Genomic DNA, 13,794 nt, shown 5'->3' with positions numbered 1-13,794 from the left:
GAGAAGAGGCAAAGGGGTTTTGTCCACTACATGCACTATCATGTAGACGTGGATGTGTAGATTTCTCTTACCCACAAATATAGGCATTGACCAATAAAGACAAGATTATAACCCAGTGGTTGTGATCTCCGTGCACCTCTAGACCGACATGTGCGGGGATTGGACATGACTAGAGAATGTGAGGTAGCTTACAGTGTGAACAGAGAGAGAGAGAGAGAGAGAGAGAGAAAAGATAGAGGATGCCAATAGAATATAAAATTTATGTCCAGGTTATAAGGTTTTTACCTTCATTTTATGAGGAGTGACAAGGATGTGGGGCCGTCCACAAGGATCTTATGTCCTTATAATCAATGCAAGCTTGCTATGCAACGGACAAGACGCGTTTCTTTGCAGCATATTCGCGAATTTGGTGAGTTCGATCCATCTATTATAGATCAATTTTTTTCCAATTATAACTCGTCAAACTCTGACAATGGCCAACAGGTAGCAATTTTGCAACCCAATAGACGTATTCGCATGCGCTTTGGTCAAGCAGCATACGTGAGGCCACAAGATGTAGCCCCTGACAGCTCGGAGGATGATCATGCAGATCACATTCCCAATGGGGCAATGTTTGAGCCCGAGATTGATGAAATGATCGAGACGATCATGGATTCAGAAAGGCTTATCTATGATGATATGAAAAGTGAAGCCGATATGCCGTTGTATGATGGAGCATGTGTGTCTAGATTGAAGGCGCTCCTAGTTCTTCTCAACATATAGGCAAAGTTTGGATGCAGTGACACTAGCATCACAGCGCTTTTCAGGTGATCTGTTACAGTGTGTTTACTTTAATAAAGAACTCTAGATTTATAATGATATGATAGAATACTTACACAAGTGTACCGCATTTTTTTTGCTATGTAGATTGCTCAAAGAGCACATACTGCCAGTTGATAATGTATGCCAGATAGATTCCAGAGAGGAAGCAAGAAAGATCTTGCAAAAGTTGGGGATGGATTACAATTCGATTCACGCTTGTCCTAACGACTGCATTCTTTCCAGAGGAGAATACATAGACATGGAGAAGTGCCCGAAATGTGATTTTGAGAGATATCAATGGAACAAAAATTCCACAAAAGGTTTTGTGACATTTTCCTCTGCTTCCTCGCATCAAGCATTTCTTCAAATGTAAGTTCATGGCTGCCTTAGCATCATGGCATGAGGAGAATAAATCTTCGGATGGTGTGCTACGGATTCCTACAGATTGCGCATCTTGGAAACATATAGATGAAACATGACCGGATTTTGCTAGGGAAGCTCAAAATTTGCGCCTAGGCCTGGCTATGGATGGTGTAAATCCATTTGGTCAAAGATCAACATCTTATAGTGTATGGCCCATTGTCATCGTCAACTACAACATTCCCCCGTGGTTGACTACCAAGAAGGGGCACATGTGCCTAAGCTTGATTGTGATGGGGCGGTGTAAAGTGAAGAATATGGATGTGTATCTTCGTCCACTATTGGAAGAGCTACAACAATTGTGGATTGGCATAGAAGTGGTGGATATGAGCCGATACACAGGTCGACGGAATGCTTGATCAGAGGCATTCTAATGTGGACCATGCATGACTATCCCAAACTAACAGAATGCTCATGTAATTTACACTCAAACTCAAACACTGTAAATCTTGGTTTTTCTCAAGCTTATCTATTTTCATGTGTATACATGCAGGGCTTCAAACAAGCGGATACAAAGCATGTGTCACATGTGGACCTAAACTGAATGCACGTCGGGTGCCCTCATTGAAGAAGAAAATCTACCAAGGTCATCAAGCGTATCTTCCAGAGAACCATGTGTTATGTGATGGCTTTTTGAGAAGAGAGCCAGCGAGGATGTCTGCACAAGCATGGTTAGAGCAGAAGGAGATGTGTGATGACAGTTTTCCCCCAGGAATGAAGAGACTCTCTCTATGGTACGAGTTACCATATTTTCCCTGACTCATGATCAATTACTTTCTCGATCCAATGCACATATTCAAGAATGTGGGTAATTTGCTATGGGACTATCTGATTGGCAAGAAAGATACTTTGGGAGCCAGGGTTGACCTTAAAAATGTGGATCGTATGGAGCAATATTGGCAGCAGACAGTATCCGATGGATCGATAAAACTCCCTAAAGTGCCATGGATTTTGACAGGAGCCCAAGAATGTAAAGTAAAAGAGTGATCTGTGTGGACCCCCACTGGCGTAATGCACTTGCTCCAAACGTGTTTCACTAAAGACGGAAAGCTTAGCGGTTTGAAGTGACACGACTGGCATAAAATGTGTCAGGTATGTTTGAAGTGGAATATATCATAGTGGAAATTGTGTAACAAGTTCGTGTGTGGACTTTAATATCATTGCTAGATGTGTTTTGCAGTTTATTTTACCGGTGGCCATTGAGGGATGTTTGTCTCCTGACGTCCGTAACACAATCTACAAACTTGCGAAGTTGGTGCAATGGATCTCACAAAAGGAGATCAATGTAGACTCCATACCATTTGGCAAACTAAATGCTGTGGAGGTTGTGTGCATGTTTGAGAAACACTTTCCTACTACCATGCTAACCATTCAGTGCATATTCTTGTTCACATAGTTGACGAGGTGGAAATAGCTAGCACAGTACATTCCATATGGATGTTCTTTTTAGAACATTTCATGAAAACACTTCAAGGGATATGTGCGTCAGAAGGAACGTCCGGAGGGTAGCATGGCAGAAGTTTGGTTGGTATCAGAGTCCCTAGTTTACATTGGAGAGTGGCTAGACCGATTTGATAAAGCCCAGTACACACTATGGAGAACCATAGATAATGAGTGCATATTTGGGATTGTCATGTGCAATCTCGGTGTTGAGAAGAAGATGACAGAAGATCTAGAGGCTAAAATCAATCGATTTTGCATGCTTCACAATCTAGTGTTGTAAAAGTGGATTTCACAATATGAGGATGCAAAGTAAGAGCGACAAAGGGAATGGATCGAGTAGAGTCGGGGAAGATGACCACCGATGCATTATCCGGCGGGTCTGGAGAGCCTACCAACATTTATGAGCTTAATATGGTTGCACAACCAATTGAAAAGCGCACAACAGTGCGGTGAAGAAGTGACTGAGGAGGAGTGGGAGTACTCTCGGGTTTGCACGACCAAGGTAAATTTGCAATGTACGACTAGTGACTTTCTAGATGTTGGAACGGACACTCATAATCTTTGTTGGTTGTAATATAAGTCATACACAACAGCATGGTGTAAAGGTCGACATTTTAGGATGGAAGGAATCGACAAAAAGCGTTTTACTCAAGATTGTGGAATCATGGCAAAATTTGAACAGTCTAGTCAACGACAGTCCTCTGATGAAGATCCTGTGGTGGTGGAACTCACTTACTTCGGCACGCTTCAAGAGATTTTAAGGATCGATTATAGAGGATTTTTTATCGACTTGTTCAACGTGCAATGGTTCAAGATAAACATGAAGGATCGCAACGCTACTGTGCGCAGAGGAGAGTCTGGTTTCCTTGAAGTGGATTCAATTAAAAAATGGACCGACCGGAGAGACACTTTCATACTACCCGAGCATTGTGAACAAGTAAGTTATGTGCTTGGAAGCTATGTGCTTGGAAGTTCTCATGTAAGTTATGTGGCTCTGGGAGGTGATATTTTATCCTACAAAGTCTGCATCAAACTGGTGGTACTTCATAGAGGTAGCCCCTCGTAGTGCACGGATGTATGAGGGATACCATGTGCCAATCACAGCGGCATCAATGGAGGGGATTGGAGAAGATGCTCAGTTAGAAGTCGATGAGGTGGTGCCAGACGAGCATCAAGCTACTACTCTCTATCGGGTGCATGCAGAGGATCTACAAAAGGAAATGGAGGACATTTGCCTAAAGGGAGAGCGCTATATAGATATAGGGAGTTATGTCGAGCGATGCGAGGATGAGAGAGAGAGACCCTCTTAAAGACATAAACATTGTATTTGAACAATTTTTCTCTGTTTTATAATATATATTGTATTCATGTGGCTATACTTGAGAAATTGAAATTTTGTTTAATCATCATTGCGTCCACTCCAGGTACGTATGCTCCATATATGTTCTCACAAGTAGGGACACTCCTCGCCGACGAGCACTGCGCTTCGAGTTCCATGGAGACTGAGGTTGCAATAGCGAAGCAGGTGATCCGTCTCTGCTCATAGATGTTGCTCGTCCCTCCACTAGATCTAGTTGATGAAATGAAAGAGACGCTAAGAAGCACTACTACTGCTTCTTAGTGTCTGTTTCACTCAATCGACTAGTCCTAGTGGAGGGGCGAGTAACATCTATGAGCAGAGACAAATCACCTCCTTTGTGATTGCAGCCTCAATGTCCATCGCACTCAAAGCACAGTGCTTTTACAAGTTACTTAGAATGCACATGGGAGACAAATTCACAAGAACTTCACAGGAATCTCTCTACATAGGAACCCCTCCCTCTTTATGAGTCCTCTCTCTCTCTCTCTCTCTCCCTCTGTACCATTAGAAAATTTCGGAGGTCATTTGGAGGGCCTTGTAAGAAATTGTATTTCTCTCTCTAGAAACTTTTTTTAAAATGCACTTGCACCTTGTGAGTACGTCCAAAAGGACAACCAGACACTTTAAAAAGTAGAATTATATTCCCAATCGTCCTTGAAAACGGTCACTTTTTTATTTAATGTGAGCGTCTTTTTCAGGAGGCAGGTGTGGCACATTCAAGGCAGCTTACATCATCACTAAAAGTTGAAAAGTCACAAACTGTCAAATAGTGATAGATTTTGAGGCTTTTGACACCACCAATGCGTCCAAAACTCCAAAATACCCTAAAAACGAATGTCTACTTGTCTCATACCGACATCCGGAGAGGCAAAAAATGTCAAAAAACCCTTAAAAATGGGCTTTTTACTTAAGGCGCGCGAGGAGGAATTCTAAAATGCTAGAATGCCCCTCTGCGCGCCGTTAGTACAAAGCTTCTTTTAGTGATTTTTGGACAATTATCTTTCAAGAAAGCCTACCCATGTTTCTCTCTTGCACTTTTGCACCATGCTCTCTCTCTCTCTCTCTCTCTCTCTCTCTCTCTCCTTCCTTTCTATAGCTTAGCATATTTAAAGAGAGAGAGAGTGAGAGACTCCCATTACTAACGGCGCGCGTGGAGCATGTTTTGACCTCAAAAAACACCTCCTCGCGCCGTTAGTACAAGGTAACAGAAAGACTCTCTCTCTCTCTTTCCCCCGCCTTACTTCCTCTCTCTATAACACTCACACATACACACAAACACATACACTGGTGGATGCACAATACTAAAGGCGCGCATAGAGACATGCACACCGGTTGTGCCTCTCTACGCGCGCCTATAGTATAGAGAGAGAGAGAGAGAGAGAGAGAGAGAGAGAGAGAGAGAGAGAGAGAGAGAGAGGCTCTTTGTGTTTGTGTGTGTGTGTGTGTATGTTATATTTGTGTGTCTGTGTGTTTGTGAGTGTGTGTGTGTGTGTTATATTTGTGTCTCTGTGTGTTTGTGTGTATGTTATATTTGTCTGTCTCTGTGTGTAATCAAAATGAACTTTGTAGAATTGTAACAATGGGTGTGTGTGCTCACTCTTATAGACCCGAAATTATGATCTCTAAGGCTAAGATGATGAAGAAAAAATCTATGTGATAGATGGAGGCCTTTCTAGAGATTTTTTGACATTTTTCTCTCAAAAAGCTCTCTAAAAGAGGAAAAAGGGGCCTTTTTACTAACGGCGCGCGATGAGGCATTCCAAAATTTTGGAATGCCCCCTTGCGTGCCATTAGTAAAATGTTCTTTTAGGGGTTTTTGACATTCTTTGCCTCTTTGGATGTCGTAGCTAGGCAATTGGACATTCATTTCTAGGATATTTGGGCGTTCCGGACGCATTGACAGTATCAAAAGTTTCAAAATCTTCCACCACTTGATAGTTTTGTAACTTTTTGAATTCTAGTGATGATGTAAGCCGTATCAAATGCACCACATCTACCTTCTGAAAAAGGTGCTCGCATTAAATGAAAGAGAGTGATCGTCTTCAAGGACCGCTAGATTATTAAATGAGGAGAGGGACACCTTTTATATTTTTTTTAATATCAATCTATTTTTCTACGTAATGTAGGCTCTTCTCTCATTGGAGGAGCTTATTTTCCTCTCTCTTACAAAAGGCCCTCCAAAAGACCTCCGAAATCTCCTAATGTTGTCCATGTTATCCTCTCCATTCAATATTAAGATTAAATGTTCGTGTGTTTAATGCAGGTATGGATGATGATGAGTTTCTTTCTTCTTTGTCACCCCGACAGAGGCAGTGGTACGAGGATCATCATCACTCTGGAGCACCATCACGTCGTTCTACTCCTTCAGCGTCTCCCTCTGTTTCGGAGCATTCAGCGCGCTCTGAAGATTCCGGCGGCGACAATTTTCACACTCGTGTAGGCACCAACGCTCTAGTGGTGGTGGTGGCCGTTGTTGTGGGGATGCCACCGCTGATGCCTCAACACCGCCTCGTGTTCGACGAGGTTCTTTACCTTCCCCTTCTTTGCCCGCTCCCACACCAGTCACGGCATCGCCATCTACGCCAGGTTTTGTGTGGCTGACGGCCGTTCTTGGCTACACACCACTACCTACTCCTCTAGGAGTCACCCTAGTCCACACTCCTCGCTTTGGGGCCCAAACTCCAGTGGATACACCTGACATCCGTACCCCCATCGACATGACGCTAGAGACCCCTGCCGGGACACCCAGGTTCACGCGTCACAAGCGAAAGGGCTTGCCTTACTCCGTCGAGTTCAACAACAACATCATCTTGTATGATGAATGCAAGAAGGTGATCTCTCGCATGCGCGGTCTCTGCTCTCAGATTTGTTTAGACACTACATACTAAACACCTGTAGTGAAGTACCAAGTGAATTAAACGACAGAGTCATCAGCATGCTACATGACGAGTTTCCCGTTGTGAGGTGGCATGTATATAGTGTGAAATAAAAAAATTCACCTCACTTTTGACACTTCTCGATGCATGGAAAGAAAAGCAATAATGTACATATCGTGATATATGCTAAAGCGGCTATTGCGGTCGCTATCATGTACATACCTATCTGGGAAGTCGTGGCCCTGGATGTGGCTCATTTGGGTGAAATTTCACTTGATAAGATGCCTAATTTGGTTTTACAATGTACATAGTCCAAGTCTTTCATGATGGCACACTCATCTTGCCTATAAAGACTGATGCGGGGTAAAAACTGCCAAAAATAGCAGCTAACAGGTGTAGTTGTAGGATTGCATGGAAAGTGACCCAAAATGGTATATTGATAAAAAATGATGCTTATCTATTATTTTTATGTTTAAGCGAGTTATCCCACAAATTTAGGGATTTTCTTGACTCCGTTTGGGATTTTTCGCATCAAAAATGACATTTTTTCGGTTAAAAATGCGTTGAAAATGGCCTAGTTTTGGTCCAAAGTGGCAAAATGGCCGAAAAATTGACAAATCAGCTCATATTTCCGTGGGGAAAAGAGAGAAGGGGTCTTTTTACAGAAAAAGCCTGCAATTTATCACTATTGTGTAATGGCTTCCATGGTTGCTCAATCTATGTGTAGGGCAGTCCCGCCTCTTCGCAATCTTGTATCTAAACTTGTGAGGGAGTGAATTAGGGTTTATCCTTATCAAAATGGTGTGTGGGATTCACTTTAGAAGCTCCTAAATCTCTGAAAACTCATAAAATAGTCGTCGTGAAGGTGGAAGCTCGAGCATTCCTTTCAACTGTTTGATGCTACGACTATGTAATTGGGGGCGAGGCTACATGATACCATGAAAGAGGTTTGGGTTTTGATTGAGAATTGTGCTTGTAAGAGCATTCACTACAAGAGGTTGTGTGCTCTTGTGACGCTCTTAGCGACGGAAATACACTGGGTTTTTATACCCCCCGGCGTCGCTATAACCGTCGCTAAAAGCGTCGCTACGAGAGCGTCGCTATCTGCGTCGCTATAGGCGTCGATATAGGCGTCGCTATGAGCGTCGCTATATAGCGACGCTCATAGCGACGCCTATAGCGACGCAGATAGCGACGCTCTCACAGAAGAGTATAGCGACGCATATAGCGACGCTACAGAGCCATAAATAGCGACGCTTATAGCGACGCCTGAGAGAATATTTTTTTGGTGGCAGGACATTGAATGCCCTGCCACCCATCAACCATATTGTACTTGATTCACTTTTTAAAAAAAGTGCAAAGGTAAATAATAGACCCAAAATAGTCACCCACAAGACGCATTGTTTGCAAAATTGACAATTGTACACATCATAGACAAACTGAATTGATTGGCAAATGTAATAATGACAATTGTACAACATCATAGGCATAAAGAATTGATTGGCAAAAGGAATTGCGGTGACAAATGTAATAATATACATGGTTCAAAAAGACGTATAAAATCCGTCTCATGATACATAAGCTATGAGAAACCCTAAACTAATGCTATCTAGCTACGGCTAAACTGACGTCGTCTAATCAGACGTCTCATCGCGTCCAAGCGGCGTATCTGTCGGATTCTGCAAAAAAAGACAATAAGATAGTTTTCAGTAAATATAAACATATAACGACATTTATAAAACAATACAAAAAATAAAAAAGAGTAAACCCTAATACTAACCATGCCGCCGCGAGAACTGAGAATGTCCATCAGGGCGTTTAAGCCCTTCCTGCCTGCGTACTCGCGCTCGTACGGTGTGGGATCACGTCCTGTCATCGACCACTGTCAAAACATACAAAGATTTCATTATGTTAGAACTAAAAAACTCATAAACCCTAAACTATCGAACATGCATAAAGAGCAATGTGAAAAGACTTACAAAATCGGCCTCAAATGATGCCCATCCACCGCTCCCCAAGTGGTGCGAGCTCCCTGCCTCTACTCGCGCTCTGGCTGCATCCTTTTGTTGCTTCCACTTGTCGGGATTCTCGCGCGCTGCTTTCTTCGCATTCTTCCAATCTTCTTTGGCCAGCCAATCTGGCCTATTCCACCCATTCTTGATTGCTTTTTGCACTTCGGAACGCTTGTGTTTGCAGTATTCGCGCATTCGAATCTTCATCAGGTCTTCATTGAAGCGCTGATCCTGTGTTGGAACGGGAAACTCATCATGAAGTATGCTGATGACTCTGTTTTTTAAATCACTTGGTACTTCACTCCATTTGTTTAGTATATAGTGTCTAAACAGCTGAGAGCAAAGACCACGCATGCGCGAGATCACCTTCTTGCCGTCATCATCCATGATGATGCCGCCGCTGATGTCGACGGAGTAAGGCAAGCCCTCTGGTCGGTGACGCGTGAACCTGGGTGTCCCGGCAGGGGTCTCTAGCGGCGTGTCGATGGGGGTACGGACGTCAGGTGTCTCCATCGGCGTCTGGGCACCGAAGCGAGGAGTGTCGAGTGGGGTGGCTCCTGGCGGAGTAGGTAGAGGTGTGTAGCTTCTAGGAACAGTCAGCCGTGCAAAACCTGGCGTAGACGGCGATGCTGTGGCTGGTGTGGGGGTGGGCAAAGAAGGGGAGGGTAAAGAGCCTCGTCGAACACGAGGCGGTGTGGAGGCATCGGTGGCGGAATCCCCACAACAACCGCCACCGCCACAACTAGAGCGCCGGTGTCTAGACGAGTGTGACGCTCGTCTCGTCGACGCCGAAGCTTCGGAGCGCGCCGAATGCTCCGAAAGAGAGGGAGATGCGGATGGTGTAGGAACGCGCGATGATGCGCCAGAGCGATGACGCTCCACGTACCACTGTCTCTGCTGCGGTGACAAAGAAGAAAGAAACTCCTCATCATCCATACCTGCATTAAACACACGAATATTTAAACTCCTTATTGAATGAATAGAGTAGACAATGACGCAAAGACCATTAAATACAATGACGTAATGACGCATATAAATACAATGACGCAATGAATCGAGTGATAGAAGAGGCAAGTCGAAAACTCAGAATTTTCAATCAAAAGATGTGAGCGCGAGTAGAAAAGAGCGTTACACACCATGGAAGCTACTTAGAGAGCTAGAGCTTTTACAGCACGGAGCAAAATTGTTCAAATACAATATTTGTGGCTTTAAGAGATCTCTCTCTCATCCTCGCATAACTCAGCATAACTTCCTATATCTATATAGAGCTCTCCGTTTAAACACATATCCTCTGTTTCATTTTGTAGCTCCTCTGCATGCACCCCATATAGAGTAGTAGCATCTTGATGCTCGTCTGGCACCACCGCAGCGGCTTCTGATTGAGCATCTTCTCTGATCTCCTCCATTGATATCGTTGTGATTGGCACATGGTAGCCTTCATACGTCCTTGCACTACGAGGGGCTACCTCTATGACGTACCACCAGTTTGATGTAGACTTTGTAGGATGAAATACTACCTGCCAGAGCCACATAACTTACATGAGAGCCACATAACTTGTAAAAGGGGGATGTTAACTATTTATATACTTACTTGTTCACAATGCTCGGGTAGTACGAAAGTGTCTCTTAGGTCAGTCCATTTCTTAGTAGAAAACCAGACTCTCCTCTACGCACAGTAGCGTTTCGACCCTCCATGATTATCTTGAACCATTGCACGTCGAACAAGTCGACAAAAAATCCTCTGTAATCGATCCTCAAAATCTCTTGCAGCGTGCCGAAGTAAGTGAGTTCCGCCACCACGGGATCTGCATCAGAGGAACGTCGTCGACTAGACTGTTCAAATTTTGCCATGATTCCACAATCTTGAGTAAAACGCTTTTTGTCGATTCGTTCCACCCTAAAATGTCGACCTTTACACCATGCTGCTGTGTATGACTTATACTACAACGAACAAAGATTATGAGTGGCCGTTCAAACGTTTATAAATAAAGTCACTTGCTAGTCGTACATTGCAAACTTACCTTGGTCGCGCAACCCCGAGAGTACTCCCACTCTTCTTCAGTCACTTCGTCACCGCATTGTTGTGCGCTTTTCAATTGGTTGTGCAACCATCTTAAGCTCATGAAGTTGGTAGGCTCTCCAGAACCGCTGGATAGTGCATCGGTGGTCGTCTTCCCCGTCTCCACTCGATTCGTGCCCTTTGTCGCTCTTGCTTTGCATCCTCATATTGTGAAATCCACTTTTGCATCACTGGATTGTGAAGCATGCAAAATCGGTTGATTTTAGCCTCTAGATCTTCCGTCATCTTCTTCTCAACACCGAGATTGCACATGACAATCCCAGATATGCGCTCATCATCTATGGTTCGCCATAGCGTGTCCCGGGATTTATCAAATCCGTCTAGCCACTCTCCAATGTACACTAGGGACTCTGATACCAACCAACCTTCTGCCATGCTACCCTCCGGACGTGCCTTTTGACGCACATATCCCTTAAGCGTTTTCATGAAACGCTCTAAGAAGAACATCCATCTGGAATGAACTGTGCCAGCTATTTCCACCTCATCAACTATGTGAATAAGAAGATGCACCTGAATGGTTAGTATTGTAGTAGGAAAATGTTTCTCAAACATGCACACAAGCTCCGCAGCATTTAGTTTGGCGAATGGTATGGAGTCTACGTCGATCTCCTTTTGTGAGATCCATTGCACCAGCTTTGCAAGTTTGTAGATTGTGTTACGGATGTCGAGAGACAAACATCCCTCAATGGCAACCGGTAAAATAAACTGTAAAGTATGTGCAGCAATGATATTAAAGTCCACATTTTATGCAATGATATTAAAGTCCACTATGAACGTACCTGACACATTTTATGCCAATCGTGTGACTTCAAACCGGTAAGCTTTCCTTCTTTAGTAAAACACGTTCGGAGCGAGTGCATTACGCCAGTGGGGGTCCGCAAAGATCGAATGGCCTCTTTTACTTTGCGTTCTTGGGCTCCTGTGAAAATCCATGGTGCTTTAGGAAGTTTTATCGATCCATCAGACGCTGTTTGCGGCCAATATTGTTCCATACGATCCACATTTCTAAGGTCAACTCTGGCTCCCAAAGTATCTTTCTTGTCGGTCAAATGGTCCCATAGTAGATTACCCACATTCTTGAATATGTGCATTGGATCGAGCAAGTGATTGATCACGAGTCGGGGCCAGTATGGTAACTCGTACCATAGAGATAGTCTCTTCATCCCTGGAGGCAATCCGTCATCGCACATCTCCTTCTGCTCTAACCATGCTTGTGCAGACATCCTTGGTGGCTCTCTTCCCAAAAAGCCGTCGCGTAACACATGATTCTCCGGAAGATATGCTTGATGACCTTCGTAGATTTGCTTCTTCAGTGAGGGTGCCCTACGTGCATTCAGTCTAGGTCCACATGTGACACATGCTCTGTATCCGCTTGTTTGAAGCCCTGCATGTATACACATGATAATAGATCAACTATGGGGAAAAACAAGATTTACAGTGTCTGAGAGAGGAGTGTCAATAGATCACCTGAGCATTCTGTTAGCCCGGGATAGTCATGCATGGTCCACATTAGAATACCTCTGATCAAAGCATTCCGTCGTCCTGTGTGTCGGCTCATATCCACCACCTCTATGCCAATCCACAATTGTTGTAGCTCTTCCAATAGTGGACGAAGATACACATCCATATTCCCCACTTTATATCGCCCTGGCACAATCAAGCTTAGCCATAGGTGCCCCTTCTTCGTAGTCAACCACGGGGGAATGTTGTAGTTGACGATGACAACGGGCCATACACTGTAAGATGTTGATCTTTGACCAAATGGATTTACGCCATCCATAGCCAGGCCTAAGCGCAAATTTCGAGCTTCCCTGGCAAAATCCGACCATGTTCCATCTATATGTTTCCAGGCTGCGCAATCTGCAGGAATTCGTAGCACACCATCCGAAGATTTATTCTCCTCATGCCATGATGCTAGGGCGGCCATGGACTTACATTCGAAGAAATGCTTGATGCGAGGAAGCAAAGGAAAATGTCGCAAAACCTTTTGTGGAATTTTTGTCCCGTGGAGATCTACTCGATATCTTTCGGAATCACATTTCGGACACTTCTCCATGTCTGTGTATTCCCCTCTGAAAAGAATGCAGTCATTAGGACAAGCGTGGATAGAATTGTAATCCATCCCCAAGTTTCGCAAAATCTTTCTTGCTTCATCTCGGGAATCTGGCATCACATTGTCAGCTGGTAGAATGTGCTCTTTCAGCAATCTACACAACATAAAAATATGATACAGTCGTGTAAAAATCTATCAGATCATTATACATTTAGAGTTCTATTAAAGTAAACTAATTGTAATAGATCACCTGAAAAGCGCTGTGACGCTAGTGTCACTCCATCCAAACTTTGCCTGCATGTTGAGAAGAACCAGGAGTGCTTTCAATCTAGACATACGTGCTCCATTATACAATGATGTATCGGCTTCACTTTTCATATCATCATAGATAAGCCTTTCTGAATCCATGATCGTCTCGATCATTTCATCAATCTCGGGCTCAAACATTGCCTCGTTGGGAATGTGCTCTGCATGATCATCCCCCGAGCTGTCAGAGGCTACATCTTGTGGCCTCACATATGCTGCTTGACCAAAGCGCCTGCGAATACGTCTATTGGGTTGCAAGATTGCTGCTTGTTGGCCAGCGTCAGAGTCCGACGAGTTATAATTGGCAACAACTCGATCTATAATAGATGGATCGAACTCGCCAAATTCGCGAACGTGCTGCAAAGAAACACGTCTTGTCCGTCGCACAGCATGCTTCCATTGATTACAAGGACATAAGACCCTCGTTGAGAGATAGGTGTTTC

Source organism: Adiantum capillus-veneris, chromosome 9 (genome assembly GCF_014529385.1).
Source record: "Adiantum capillus-veneris isolate H3 chromosome 9, ASM1452938v2, whole genome shotgun sequence".
NCBI classification, from domain to species: Eukaryota; Viridiplantae; Streptophyta; class Polypodiopsida; order Polypodiales; family Pteridaceae; genus Adiantum; species Adiantum capillus-veneris.
This window is presented reverse-complemented; position numbering follows the sequence as displayed.